General features: G+C 49.6%; 1 protein-coding gene across 1 annotated transcript in view; it reads left to right on the top strand.

The window, feature by feature from the left end:
• The first annotated feature begins 4862 nt into the window (after window positions 1-4862).
• Window positions 4863-13863, top strand: part of CLCN4 (chloride voltage-gated channel 4) — an 81760-nt gene continuing 72759 nt past the window's right edge. The window contains exon 1 of the mRNA XM_060087993.1: window positions 4863-4940. The gene's annotated coding sequence lies outside the window, so the exon portion shown is untranslated. The remainder of the gene's footprint in view (window positions 4941-13863) is intronic.

The raw sequence follows: 13863 nt of genomic DNA, 5'->3' as shown, positions 1-13863 counted from the left end.
GGTGGGTTTATGTGAGTTGACAATGGTGTGCAAATGAACTGGGCCACGTGGGGCTTTATATATAGGTGTGTGTGTGTTAGATTGTGAGTCTTTATAACTTTTTCCACTCGGCTCAAAATATGCTAGGTATTTTGACAAGCATATATAGGGGTACACATTTTTCCTTGCGTCTCAGGCTCCAGTAAGACTCTGCAAAGCACTGCTTACTCCTTCCAGAGCCCTTACTTAAGCCTCAAAACGCCCCCAGGTGGTGGATCCTTTTACTACCTCCACTGCTCCCCACTTGCCAGAAGGGAAAATCGAGGCTTGCAGAAGCTTGCAGAAGCTTGACAAATAGCACAGACAATAATACTGTAATACGGTTGTTATGTGCTTCAAGATGGTGTCTGAGACCATTTGAAGACGATGTTGGTTCTGGTGTAACACTGTATCCCAGAGACAGTTTTATTTTATTTTATTTTATTATTTTTTTTTACCATGTAGTGTGCTTCCATGTCTATGAAAACTTCCCTTCCCTCTCTGTGTCCCAGTCACTGGGTTCCGCTCCCCAGAGATAACCACCCTTTGCAGCTTCCTGTGCATCAATTCTGAAATAGCCTATGAAGATACAGGCAATCATACTTCACACGTGCCAGCAGTTCCACATTTAAGGGATTACAATGAAGCGAGCTTCCAGCATGTTATACAATGGTGAACTCTTAAAAATGACTGGGAAGGGCCTTCCCTGGAGGTCCAGTGGTTAAGACTCCGCGCTTCCACCGCAGGGGGCCTGGGTTTGATCCCTGGTCGGTTGGGGGATTAAGATCCCTTCTGCTGTGGGATTCAGCCAAAAAAAAAGAAAAAAAAAAAGCCTGGGAAATGGAAGTTTTGGGTGCATCAAATTATACTTTATAAGCAGGGTTTCTCTGCTTTGGCACTAGTGATATTCTGGGCTGGAACATTCTCTGTTGCAAGGCTGCCCTGGGCACTGTAGGATGGTGAGCAGCATCCCGGGCCTCCACCCACCAGATGCCAGGGGCCCCCCACCCCCCCCGCCCCAAGGTGTGGCAGCCAAAACTGTCCCCAGACATTGTCCAATGTACCAGCAGCAGATAAGAGGGAAAAAATGTAAAAGATTCAAAGGGATTAGCAAGTAGAAATCTGTGAAGAAAACAGAAGGTGCCAGTATGGAGAAATTAAAGCTCAAAGGTTATTACATAAGTGTTTGAAGAATCTTTTCAGGAAGGATCTTAACAGCTATCTTTCAATCTTCACACATAGCAGAATAAGAAGTGAATTTAAATGGAAGAGAAATTAAGGCTGGACCTACAGACGATGAAATGGTAACATCAGTTCTGAGCTGCCATCTGCCTTAAGATTTTTATGAGCAGAATAACCTAGGATGATTAGGAATTGTTCTCTTGGGGCTTTGGGTTAAGATTTGAGAATCTTCAAGGAATGAAATCTGCATTAAAAAGTAGCAAAATGTACATAATCCATGATCATGTCTCCTACAGTGCTTTAAAAAAAAAAGCAATAGCTGTTTCTTGTTACAAAAGCAATGCATGTTAATCGTAGAAAAATGCAGCTAAGCTAAAAGGAAGAAAATGAGAAATACCCTTAATCTCACTAATGAGTGAAATACTAAGGTCGATACTTTAGTGAATTTGCTTCCCAGTTGTTTTCTCTGTTCAAAGGTATTTGCATAGATATAAATATATTAAACTGTAGGGGGGGAAACTCTTCCCTTCTTGGTTTTTTGACTGGTCTAATAATTAAATTGACATAAAATGGATTAACAGGAGAGAAACAAATTTAATTTCCTATGGTAGGGGAGCCCATAGAATTCTGAGACTCCAAGAAGTCACCAAAGCAGGCAGCTTTTACACCTTCTAGACAAGGAAACCATAAGTTTGTGAAGAATTGGAGAAACAAAGGGGTTTGGGCTTGGGCTAGCAAATGAGTGAAACTAACAAGGTTTGTTTATACAGCCTTCCAGGTGGTGAATTCCCTGTCGCCGCAATAAGGATGCCTTTTATCCACCTGGTGGGGGGCAGGGTACCTTCACATGCTTTTTGGGGGACCAAGGAAGGTCAGAGTGTCTTTTTTTTTTGCACAGGCTGTTTCTTAAGTAACTTTAATTCAAAATAATCAGTATGCCAAGTGGCATATTTTGGGGGTGGCATCTTGTGCTTCCTTTGAACACCTACATACATTCGTCGGATCATTCAGCACATAATGCTTTGGAGCTTGCTTTTTTTCATTTAAGACACCGTGAATGTCTTTCCATGTCGAAAAGTATCTATTACCATATCCGTTTTAATTCTTGTGTTGTACCGATGTCTTATAAACTTAACCTATCCTCTGTCTTTGGCCACTTGCTTCTGGTGCTTTGAGTTCATAAATAATATTGCAGCAATTTTTCCTTTCACGATTCTTTCCGTTCCTTTCCTTTTTTCCTAATGAGGCTAGTTCCTGGAGCAAATTACAGCAATAGCTGTCGGGCCCACTGTATGTTTCAACCCGCGCATATTTGCAAGGTTTTTGGTAGGAATTGCTAAACAGCCCACCAGGAAGACTGTTCAATTTACATTCTTATGGGGGTGTGATTTTTTTTTTTTTTAAGTCCTTGCCAAAAGGACAGTTTCATGGGTGGAGGTGGAGGATGTCGGAAGTGATCTCATTCTGTTGAAAACTGTGCGCCCCAGTTTTAGGCTTTTCCTGAATTGCCTGTTTGCTGTAATGTTCTTCACACTTGAACAATCACCTGGAGAAGAGAAGGTGAAACTAACCTACTGGCAAGAAAATCGCCCCACGACGAGGAAGGTGCCTCTGCTTGAGTCATTTCTGCCAAGCCGAAACACAGAGCAAGTCACTTCGGACCTCGGAGGGCATTTTATAGACCGCCCCGCGTCCCACCTCCTGTCGATTCTTGGAACTCCCACCACCGTAGTCCCGGCAGCCCAATCCCAGCGGGCAGCGCGTCCCGTGTTGGGGACGCGGGGTTCTCTGTGCACCCGAAGGAACCGACTGTACGAGGCTTGGAAGGGCCGGCCTCCAGAGCCGAGGTGACCCAGCCTGCCGGGCACGGCTGAGTGGCTGGGCGGAGCACGTGACACTCGCAGCCTGGCTCTTGGCTGGGGGTAGTGGGGGCCCGCCCCGCGCGCCGAAGGCTGAAATCGACTTCTGCCTCTGGCAGGAAAATGAGCTTGTCAGTTTGTCTCTAGCGGACCCTCAACCCACTGGAGCAGGGGATTTCGGTAGCATTTAAATTTCATATCTCAGGAATCTGAAAGCAAAAGGTAAGTTGCTTATCACTCAGAAAAGCAAATGAGAGGAAGGACCTGGAATACCGTACGGCCACTTTGTTGATTTTTTTTTTTTTTTTTTTTTTTTTTTTTTTTTTTCTGTACGCGGGCCTCTCACCGCTGTGGCCTCTCCCGTTGCGGAGCACAGGCTCCGGACGTGCAGGCTCAGCGGCCATGGCTCACGGGCCCAGCCGCTCCGCGGCATGTGGGATCCTCCCGGACCGGGGCACGAACCCGTGTCCCCTGCTTCGGCAGGCGGACTCTCAACCACTGCGCCACCAGGGAAGCCCCACTTTGTTGATTTTTAAAATCGAGTTGAAAATAATCGATCGCTGTGCGAGACAAGGGCCATTATTTAGCCCCAAATTAGAGGCTGACCATCTGAACAGAAATTTGGTTCATCAGGAGGGGATGGTGGTAAAATGGCCCGGGGTTAAATATAGAAGGACATGAAAGCTGTCGGAATAAATAGCAAGTAACACTGGCCTGCTTGTGAAACAACCCATTTCACATCTCTTTCAGGGGCGCCAGCGAAGGGAATGTTAAAATTGCAATTTAAACTCAAACGAAAGGAAACTAATCTATATGAAACTGGAATACAAATAAAAACAGTTCCTGCTTTTGCTCTTTCACATTTCAAAAACGTTTATGTGGTTTGGCAAGAAAGTTGATAACTTCACAGTTTAAGTCTGAAATATGCCATTTCAAATTTACAAAATGATCACAGTTGGAATTTTCTAAGTCCCTCTAGGCAAGGCTGTTTCAGTTGTGAATGAGAAATATTGACATTGTACATATTTTCTGTAATAGATGACTCACTTCCGCAGAATGTTATAAAAATTAGAAAACGTATAATAATGAGTTATTGCGAATTAACTTTCATGTCTGAGAGATCAAATTCTTTGCCAGAAGATATAAGAAAACAGACACAAGTACAACCATGCTCATGCAATAGCGCTTTACTTTAAACAGTCAAATGTTCAAGTAAGAAGTATAACTATGTGGTGTCACTGTTGTTTTCTTCGGCAAAAACACGTTGATATTGGAATGCAGGTATTGAGAGTAATTAAAAGCATTATTCATCAGTGCAATTAGTATTACATTCCACAATGAATATGCTTCAAATTAATGTATTTGATATACGGTTTGAAACATGGACCCTCTATGCGAAATATGCACTCTGTATTTTAACTGTCATTTTGATTTGCACAAAATAGATTGATTTATTTAGTTCTCCACTGCATTTGATAAAGACTTTTTAAAAATAAAAGACTAAATTATTTCCTTTCATTACTAATCCCCTTATTGAAATCCTATTACCTGCGTGGAGCCTGGAGTCCTTTGGGTCTCCCCTTCTGTGTGCTGTTTGTTTCCCACAGTTGGTGGAAGGCTAGGCCAGCTGCCCACACCAAACACACAGCCCTGAAAGGAGGCCAGAGCGAGGCTTTCCGGCCACTCGCTCCTCGCCTCCAGGGACTTCCAGGGTTTTTCCCCCCCGCCCCCTCCCCTCCCCTCCTCGCCCCGAGGGCGTCACGTGGCGGCGTGGGCCCGCCTCCCGGTGACGTCAGCGCGTTCGCAGCCGTTACGCCGAAGAAACGATGCTCTAGGATGCGGTTCAGGTGGGCGACCGGCCTGCGCCATGCGGCACTGTAGGTAAGAGACTCTGCCGGAGGAACCCCTGCAGCCCGTCGGCGAAAGTGGGGTTTCTGGCGGCTGCTGCGGCTGCCGCAGGCACCAGGGGGGCGCGGAGGGCGGTTGCTGTAGGCTCACGCGTGACTTGGGTCTTGGCAGGCGCACCCTGGGAAAGTGGGCAGGGGCCAGACTGAAAGACCCGGGCCTCTTTCACAGGAGGGGAAAAAAATCAGGAATGATCACAGTACACGCATTGTAAGGAGAGAGAGGGGCTGCTTGTCAAAGATAGCTGTTTACCGGCGGTCATTGTGCTTCTTAAATAATGACACATTTACTGATTCTCCTTACAGGGGTTTGTCCTCAGTAGTCAGCCTGATTTCTTTCAAAGCCAAGCTGCTTTGCTTGAAATGGAATGGAAACTTCTTGGTTAGCATTTGAAGAGCTAGATGTGTGGTCTAAATTGTTTGGCATTATTTTGCAAGGTTCCAGCATTTAAAGGGGATGTGTCAGAAATGTGTTTGTTTTCTCCAGGTGTTTTAAATAGATTGAAAAATAACTGTATCCAATAAAATAAAGCTGCCAATGTGCGTGTAGGAGAGTGCAAACCAGCTGCATCTGTTAAGAACAAAAAGGTCTTTAGAAGGGGGTGGAGCTGGAAATGAACACCAAAAGCCATGAATTTCCAGTGTTCTTTTTAATTCCGTTGCTAAATAATTTGCTTGCTGAAAGAAGGGGCTTGATGACGCAGTGGCAGATGGAGGGGGGTCAGCTGACTTCAATCTTAGCAGGACAGGAGGTGGGATTTTAATGGACTCTTGTGAGAGTTCAGGCCTGTGTGTACATTCCTTTCTCTGGCTCACATACGACCCGAGGCCAGGACATGTGTGGGTACCCTTAGGAGGAGAATGTGGCGTTCTTTCGTGTAAAACGTGACCCCTCCGGAAGCCGTGGTATTACTGAATTGTATTGGAACTCACACCATGTATCATTTGACCCATCCAGCAACTGTGGGAGGACCTGTAAAGCAATGCTCTTTTAGTTGATAATTAAATAAGGCATTTCTTTCAGCGTTTGGACGCCCTGATGTGTTGCTGCACTAATTCAGTAATTAATTCACTGCAGTTTTCTTCGTTTGGTTCAGGTTGGCTATTAGAGTCAAGATCCTCAGACCCCTACCTTCCCTTCTCCCCCAGCCCAAGCCTAGACAGAGCAGATGATAGACAGATGTAGTAGAGACCTGATTCCACTTCTGGCTTTGGGACTGTGGAACCTGGGACAAGTCACTTTGTGTCTTTGGGAGTCAGTTTTCTTGTCCCCAGAGTAACCAAGGAATTTATATCAGGGTTTCTCAGCCTTGGCACTATTGACGTTTGGGGCTGGACAAATCTGTTTGTTGTGGGCACAGTCCTGTGCTCTGGAGGATGTTTGTTTAGCTGCATCACTGGCCTCCACTCACTAGATGCCAGTAGCCCCCGCCCCCCAAGTTGTGACAATGAAAAACGTTTCCAGACCCTGCTACTTGTTCCCTCAGTGGGGCTCCATTGCTCCTGGCTGAGAACCACTGATTTGGATGATCTTGAAATGTTCTTCTGGCTCTGGTATTCTAGAATTCATTTTCCTATGATTTGTTTCATGCTGAGCCCTTGGTCAGAGATCCGATTCCCTTTCATGATGTTGTCAATGCAAAGACTTTTTTATGCTCTGGGGTTCCAGAAGTAGCTTCAATCAAAAAGGGGAGGCCTGTTTTGTGTGCCAGTCGTAGCTGGGAAGCTAGCTTGCCAGAGTGTCAGGGAAAGAGGGAAAAGCACAAGCAGTAGATCAGCGTGTTTGGAACTGGGGTAGCCCAGGGTCCCCATCCTTATCTGCAAAAGTGGGAATAGAAGGACCTGTGTGGAGGTGTCGAAAGGAGGGAGATAACGCGGGTGCTGGTGCCCGTTGTGGCCGTCACGGTCGTGCGCTTTACGCTCCAGTGTGGGACTGGCCGCTAAAGGTCTGGCTCTGACGCTTCAGAGAGCGGCTTTGCTGCATCCCTTCACCTCTTGGAGCCGTTGCCGAAAATGTAAATGGGGTTACTGTACCTGCTGGTCCTGCTTCTTTGGCTTTTGGGGGGATCAGATGGATGTAAGAGGGTCAGCAAGCCGGAAACTCCCGGGAGACAGGAAGCAGTCGTGGCAGTGGCCTAGCAAGGCGTGGGCCACGTGTAGTGGGTTTCGGGGAGGGAGCTTATAATGATCAGAAAAATTATCCTTGTCCCCCCCCACGGGCCTGGGACTGTGGTGTGCCCCTCCCCCAGTACCCTTGCCCTCAGCTCGTTCTCTCTGCCTCTTCCTGGCCCCATAAAAATTGCTCTCCTGAGGGACGGTTGGTCTTTAGCGAGAAGGAGCCAGTGTGCAGAGGCCAGGGCACAGGCAGCCTCCTTTTTTTTTTTTTTTTTTTAATTAATTAATTTATTTTTGGCTGCGTTGGGTCTTCGTTGCTGCGCAAAGGCTTTCTCTAGTTGTGGCGAGCAGGGGCCACTCCTCATCGCGGTGCGTGGACTTCTCACTGCGGCGGCTTCTCTTGTTGTGGAACACGGGCTCTAGGCACGTGGGCTTCAGTAGTTGTGGCACGCAGGCTCAGTAGTTGTGGCTCGCAGGCTCTCGAGTGCAGGCTCAGCAGTTGTGGCACACGGGCCCAGTTGCTCCACGGCATGTGGGATCCTCCCAGGCCAGGGATCAAACCCGCGTCCCCTGCACTGGCAGGCGGATTCCCAACCACTGTGCCACCAGGAAAGTCCCAGGCAGCCTCCTTTGTCCACTTCCAGCCATTTTGTGTACAGGTGGCGCCCACAGCCGGCCAGGTAGCTTGTCCCCAGAATGGCTTGGCACCCTATGTGGGTCATTGGGCGCTGTCTGCACCCAGTCAATGATGTGAAAGAAAATGAAAAAGGAGGAGGGCTCCCCTGGTGGCGCAGTGGTTAAGAATCCGCCTGCCAGTGCAGGGGACACGGGTTCGAGCCCTGGTCCGGGAAGATCCCACATGCCGCGGAGCAACTAAGCCCATGTGCCACAACTCCTGAGCCTGTGCTCTAGAGCCCGTGAGTCACAATTACTGAAGCCCGCACGCCTAGAGCCCGTGTTCTGCAACAAGAGAAGCCACTGCAGTGAGAAGCCTGCGCACTGCAATGAAGAGTAGCCCCCACTCGCTGCAACTAGAGAAAGGCCCCGCGCAGCAAGGAAGACCTAATGCAGCCAAAAATAAATCAATAAGATAAATAAGTTAAAAAAGAAAAAAAAAGAAAATGGAGGAGGATTCTCCATTAAATGAGACTTAAGAGATGGAATCACTGTCCTAGGCAGCTCTGCTGCTGTGACAGAGTACCATAGACTGGGTGGCTTATCAACAACAGACATTTATTTCTCACAGTTCTGGAGGCTGTAAGTCTGAGCTCAGGGTGCCAGCATAGCTGGGTTCTGGTGAGGGCTCTCTTCTGGATTGCAAATGGCTGCCTTCTTGTGTCCTCACATGGTGGGAAGAGAGCAAGCTAGTTCTCTGGCCTCTTCTTTTTTTTTTTGCGGTACGCGGGCCTCTCACTGTTGTGGCCTCTCCCATTGCGGAGCACAGGCTCCGGACGCGTAGGCTCAGCGGCCATGGCTCACGGGCCCAGCCGCTCCGTGGCATGTGGGATCCTCCCGGACCGGGGCACGAACCCGTGTCCCCTGCATCGGCAGGCGGACTCTCAACCACTGCGCCACCAGGGAAGCCCTCTGGCCTCTTCTTATAAGGGCACTAGTTGCGTCGTGAGGGCTCCATCTTCATTACTTAATCACCTCCCAAAGGCCCCACCTCCTAATACCATCACAATGGGGATTAGGATTTCAGTATATGAATTCTGGGGGATACATTCAGTCCATGACAATAACCAAATATAACTTGTGCCCTTGATTGGATCCTGGCTTGAACAAACATCAGTAATAGGCTTTGGGGACACCTGGGTTATTTTTATGTGCCTGCCTTCTAGATCATGCGAGGAAACTCTTGTAAGTTTGATTAGATGCCATAATCTTGTGGTGTGGTAGGCATCCAGCTCAGCCACTCATTCCTGACACAGAAACAGTGAGATGAGACATGGTTGTTTCCAGCTGCCATGTTTCAGGGTAGTTTGTTACACAGCAGTAGATAACTAACACGTGTATATGTACAGGAGTCTTATTTTTCAGTGATGCATGCTGAAGTAGTTAGGGGTGAAGTGTCCTGAGAGCAATAAGTTACTTTTAAAGTTTTTTTTATTATTATTAACATTTTTGGAGATCTTTTTAATGTATGGCTGAATAGAAGACAGATGAATTCTCAAACCTGCTTCTGCATTCAGTCTGTTGCAGTATCACATGTCATGTAGCCTCTGGAAAATTCCACTGTACACTCATGAGAGAATGAGAATGGAAAAAGGCAAATAAAAATTTACAATTATTATAAGAATGTTTTTGGCAGCATGGACCCCCTTAAAAGGCCTTGGGGACCTCAGGGTGTTCCCAGACTACACTTTGAGAACCACAATAATTTACTTTTAAATGGTTCAGTTGAATGGAGAGAGAGCGAGAAGAGGCAAATACAGTCACATAAAAACACTGGTTGAATCTGATTGGTGTTATTAATTGGACTCTTGTCCATAATGTGCTGTGTATTTGAAAATGTGCACAATAGAAAGTTAAAAAGAAGGTAGAAAAGAAATGTAGACGCTTGGACATGTGAGGGATTCTGACTGAGATCTGAGGGTGAAGCCCAAGGGGAGCATTCTTAACCTGAGCTCCAGGTGCCCTTGACCGCACGAACCTGAGGCCCCAGGTGAGACCCAGGGGGATTAGTTAGTGGTGAGGAGGGTGGGTGTATGAACCCTCTGCAAATTCTGGCATGTGGGCTGCGGGAAAGGCCTTATTATCAAACCCTTGCTTGACTGTATTGTCAGGGGCTGGCCAGAGATAAGTTGTCCTTTCTAAGGGCAGGGGTGCTTTCCTTTCTAGAGAGTGATGCGTATTTTTTGAATGACTTGTTTTCCATCGAAATAGTAATAGATGCTTTTTGGGAGGATTTCACGCAGGATAAAGTTTATGGAAAGAAAACAAAGTCTCTTTCCCATTCCCGGTCCCCCATCCCACTTCCAAAGGCAACCACTGATAACTGTCTCATATACTGTTTCAGAAAATGTCTGTGCAAATACATCCATCTATAGAATGGATATAGCACTTTCCTTTTTCTTTTTTCTTCACTAGCATGTAATTTACATGGAATGAAATGCATGGATCTTGATTCAGTTGGTCTTGACCAACTGAAGAGAACATGCTTGGTACTCCCAGAGGGCCTCATCGTGCCCTCCTTTAGTCGAATCCTCTGGCTGGAGGGTACCACCCTGCTGATTTCTGTCAGCCCAGTTTACTTTCGCCTGTTCTTGAACTTCATATACCTGGAGTCCTATGATCTGTACACTCTTGTGTCTGGCTTCTGCACTGAGCATGATTGTGAGATTCATCCATGTTGTATCATGTAGCACTGATTCATTCACTCATTCCATTTTCTTGTGAAAGTACTTGGGAGTGTAATATACTTGATGGACCTCGTTTCTCTTACTCCTGCCGTTTGGAAGCTGTTGTACATCAGCTCGCTCACAGCATGTTCCAGAGTGTGGACGGTGTGGAAGTTTACTTAACCAGTCCGCTCTTGATGGGTGTGTGGATTCCTCAAGCTTTTGTAATCAGTGCTTGTGGTATTATGGCAATGTAAAAATGCCAAACAGGAAAAGACCTCTGGGATTAATTAAATGCATAGAATTTAGATGTTGGAAGCTAGCTAGCTTCAAAAATCAAAGGAACCTTTATATTTTACATATGACCAAGAGATGTCCCGAGAAGTCAGGTGACTTGCCCAAGGTCACGTGACCAGTAGCCACAGAGTTGGGGAACCACCCAGGTCCCCAGATGCCTTGTACAGAATGTTCTTTTTTGCACTATAGGCTCTGTGAGGGAAGGAACTGTGTGTGCTTTGTTCACCACCGTAAACCCAGCACATAGCACGTGGCAGAGTAAGTGCTCATTAAATATTCGTTGGATGAAAAATTAAGTGAAATGTTAGTACCCTGAGAAAAGACCACCGATATCCTGAGAACTGCAAAGGCGTTTCCATGAGACCTGAGCCTCGATATTCATTTATTCATTCATTCATTCACTCCCTCATTTACTTCTTTGTTCACCCAGTATCTGTTGGGTCCCTGCTGTGTGTCTAGGCCAGGGTTTCTCACCCTGGACACTCTGGGCTCTCGGGCTGGATGATTCTCTGTGGTGAGGGCTATCCTGTGCCCTGTAGGATGTTTAGCAGCGTCCCCGGCCTCCACCCACTCGATGTGGGTTGCAACCACTGCCCTGTCCCCCACTTGTGACAGCTGAACGCCAGACATTGCCCAGCGTTTCCTGGTGGGCAGAATTGTCCCCGGTTGAGACCTACCAGTCTAGGCACTGGGGTTTACCGTGGAGCCCAACGGCCAAGGTTCGTGCCTCGGTGGAAGTGACATTCACGTCGAGGAAAGAGAAGACAACGGTGTTTGACAGGTTGTGCTGTCGCATGAAATACGGCGCGAGGCGGAGGGTGGGCAGTGGTGGCTTCAGAACCCTGGTTAGACAGGGCGATCACGGAGGCCCCTCTGAGGGCTCACACGTGACCAGTGACCGAGGGGGAGCCACGTGAGCATCGAGGGGGCAGAGAGCTCCGGCGGAGGGAACAGCCAGTGCAAAGGCCCTGAGGCGAGGCAGCAAGGAGGTGGGCGTGTCCAGAGAAGAACCACCCAGAGAAGTGGTGGGAGAGGTGCTTGGAAGGGTGGCTGGGCGGACCCTGTGGGGACTCGGCCGGAGTGGCACCAACCCTGGTGACTCCAGGTGTGATGGCAAGCCACTGGGTGCTCTTGGGTGGGAGAGGGACACTTCGGGACTTGTGTTTGAAAGGATGGCTCTGGCTGCTGTAAGGAGAAAAGTCAGAGGTGGGTGAGAGAGAAAGCAGGGTGGCCAGCGAGGAGGTGGGGACGGTGGCCACGTGAGCGGTGACCTGGGTGGCCAGGTGAGCTGTAGCTTAGAGGACCGTGCTCTTAACTAATTTAGCAGCCATGTCGTGCTTGGAGCCAGGCGGGCCTTGGTCATCAGAGGAGCACGTGCGGTCAGGTCACACTGTGAGTGTGTGAGTACAGCGCCTCGAGCTGGAGGCCACCTGCAGCACCTCTCAGGACAGTGTCACCAGTGACGGGCGGCAGTTTGCAGGGACAGCAGAGGCGACAGCTCTTGCATTCCACACAGGACGCTGGAAAGGCTCCCTTTCCGGCCTCCTGGTGTGGATGAGGTCGCTCGAGCTTTCTCGCGGGCCCTTGAGCCTGCCGCCTGCCTCTTTCCCTGTGAACTGGCTGTTCTCTGTCTGGAGGGCTATGCCACCCCCGTGCTGGCCAGCCTGGGTCACCCACGGTCCACTGTCGCCCAGCCGTCCCGTGCAGGTCCTTGTGCCGGTCCTGAGAGCAGGGAGCTGGCCGTCGGGTCGACTGATGGAAGCTTGAGACTAGAGCCTTCCCCGTTGGAGGTGACCGTCCCCCTCCTGGGGTCCCGTGCGGGGCGAGCCCCGCGGGCTGGGCCGGGCCCTCGACCCCCCGAGGATGCTGCATCCACCAGCGGTGGCGTGGATCTGGGGGTTGGGGTGGGGTTTGGCTGGAGTGAGCGTGACACAGACACGTCGAGTTCTGTTAATCCCCTCGGGAGGTCTGTTCCTTGCCCTGGTGCCGGGGACCTGCTGACTCATTTCTCATGGCTGCTGTTGCTTCCCCTGGGCTCGCCCCGCACTTTGTACCACGTCTCTGGGGGTGGCCGGAGCTTACCTCCTGCCGGGATCTCAGCCTCCCTTGTGGGTTGCGATGGTCAGTGTAAAATGTATTGTTTCCATCCACCGGAGCCCTTGGAGGTGCTGGTCGGGTTAGGACGAGAGGGGCCACCGCCGCGATCCCAGACACATTATTTTCCTCTTAGCTCCGTCAGGCCTCCCACCAGCCCCCCTTTTGCCCAAAACATAGGAGTTGACTGACATTTCAGCCCTCACCTTGGTAAGCCCGCTGGAATACGGTTAAGGCACCCCGTGGCCGTGTTCCCGCTGTGGCCTTGCTCGAGGCTGCATTGGAGGACTCTGTGCATTTAACCTTCCCGGAGATGCTAGTTGTGAGTGTCTGTGACATTGTTTTCATCCACGAGGAGGGGTAGCCCCCATGAGCAGGAGGTAGATTGTTGCGGAGGAAGGTGGTCTGCAGAGGTCCCAGGAGAGGGAGGGACACCGCGGCGTTTCTCACGAGCATCGTCTTCAGCCGCTGTTGTGGGCTGATACTGGGTCTCTCGGAGCTCACAGGGTGAAGTCCTAACCCGTAGCACCTCGGAATGCGACCTTCCTTGGAGATGAGATCTTTCTGGAGGTAATCAAGTTAGAACGAGGCCATGAGGGTGGCCGCAGTCCAGTGTGACTGGGGTCTTTATGAGAAGAGGAGGTTTCTGCACAGACGGGCGCAGAGCGAAGAGGGTGTGAGGGGGCGCGGGGAGACGACGGCCGTCTGCCAGCCGGGGAGAGAGGCCTGGGCCGGATCCTGCCCTCACAGCCCCCAAGGAGCCAACCCCACTGTCGCCTGGATCTCAGGCTTCTGGCCTCCAGCCTTGGGGGACAAGACGTTGCTGCCATTTGAGCCACCCGGCCTGTGGGGCTGGTCAGGGCAACCCAGGTGAACGAATCTGGCGGTGTTTTCCGGGGCACACGAGCCATCGCCCACCCGGGAGGTTGGACGGTACCCCAGCAGCCTTTACTTGAGCGCTTCCCGCGCAGTTTAGGAGAAGCTTGGCGAGCGGTGCCCTCTCCGTGCAAGCAGGTTGCTCTTGGGTTCCCGAGAGGAACGAGGCGTGTTCAG

This window comes from Mesoplodon densirostris, chromosome X (assembly GCF_025265405.1).
Source record: "Mesoplodon densirostris isolate mMesDen1 chromosome X, mMesDen1 primary haplotype, whole genome shotgun sequence".
Taxonomy (NCBI): domain Eukaryota; kingdom Metazoa; phylum Chordata; class Mammalia; order Artiodactyla; family Ziphiidae; genus Mesoplodon; species Mesoplodon densirostris.
The sequence above is the reverse complement of the archived record's forward strand: the minus strand, read 5'-3'. Positions and strand labels throughout refer to the sequence as shown.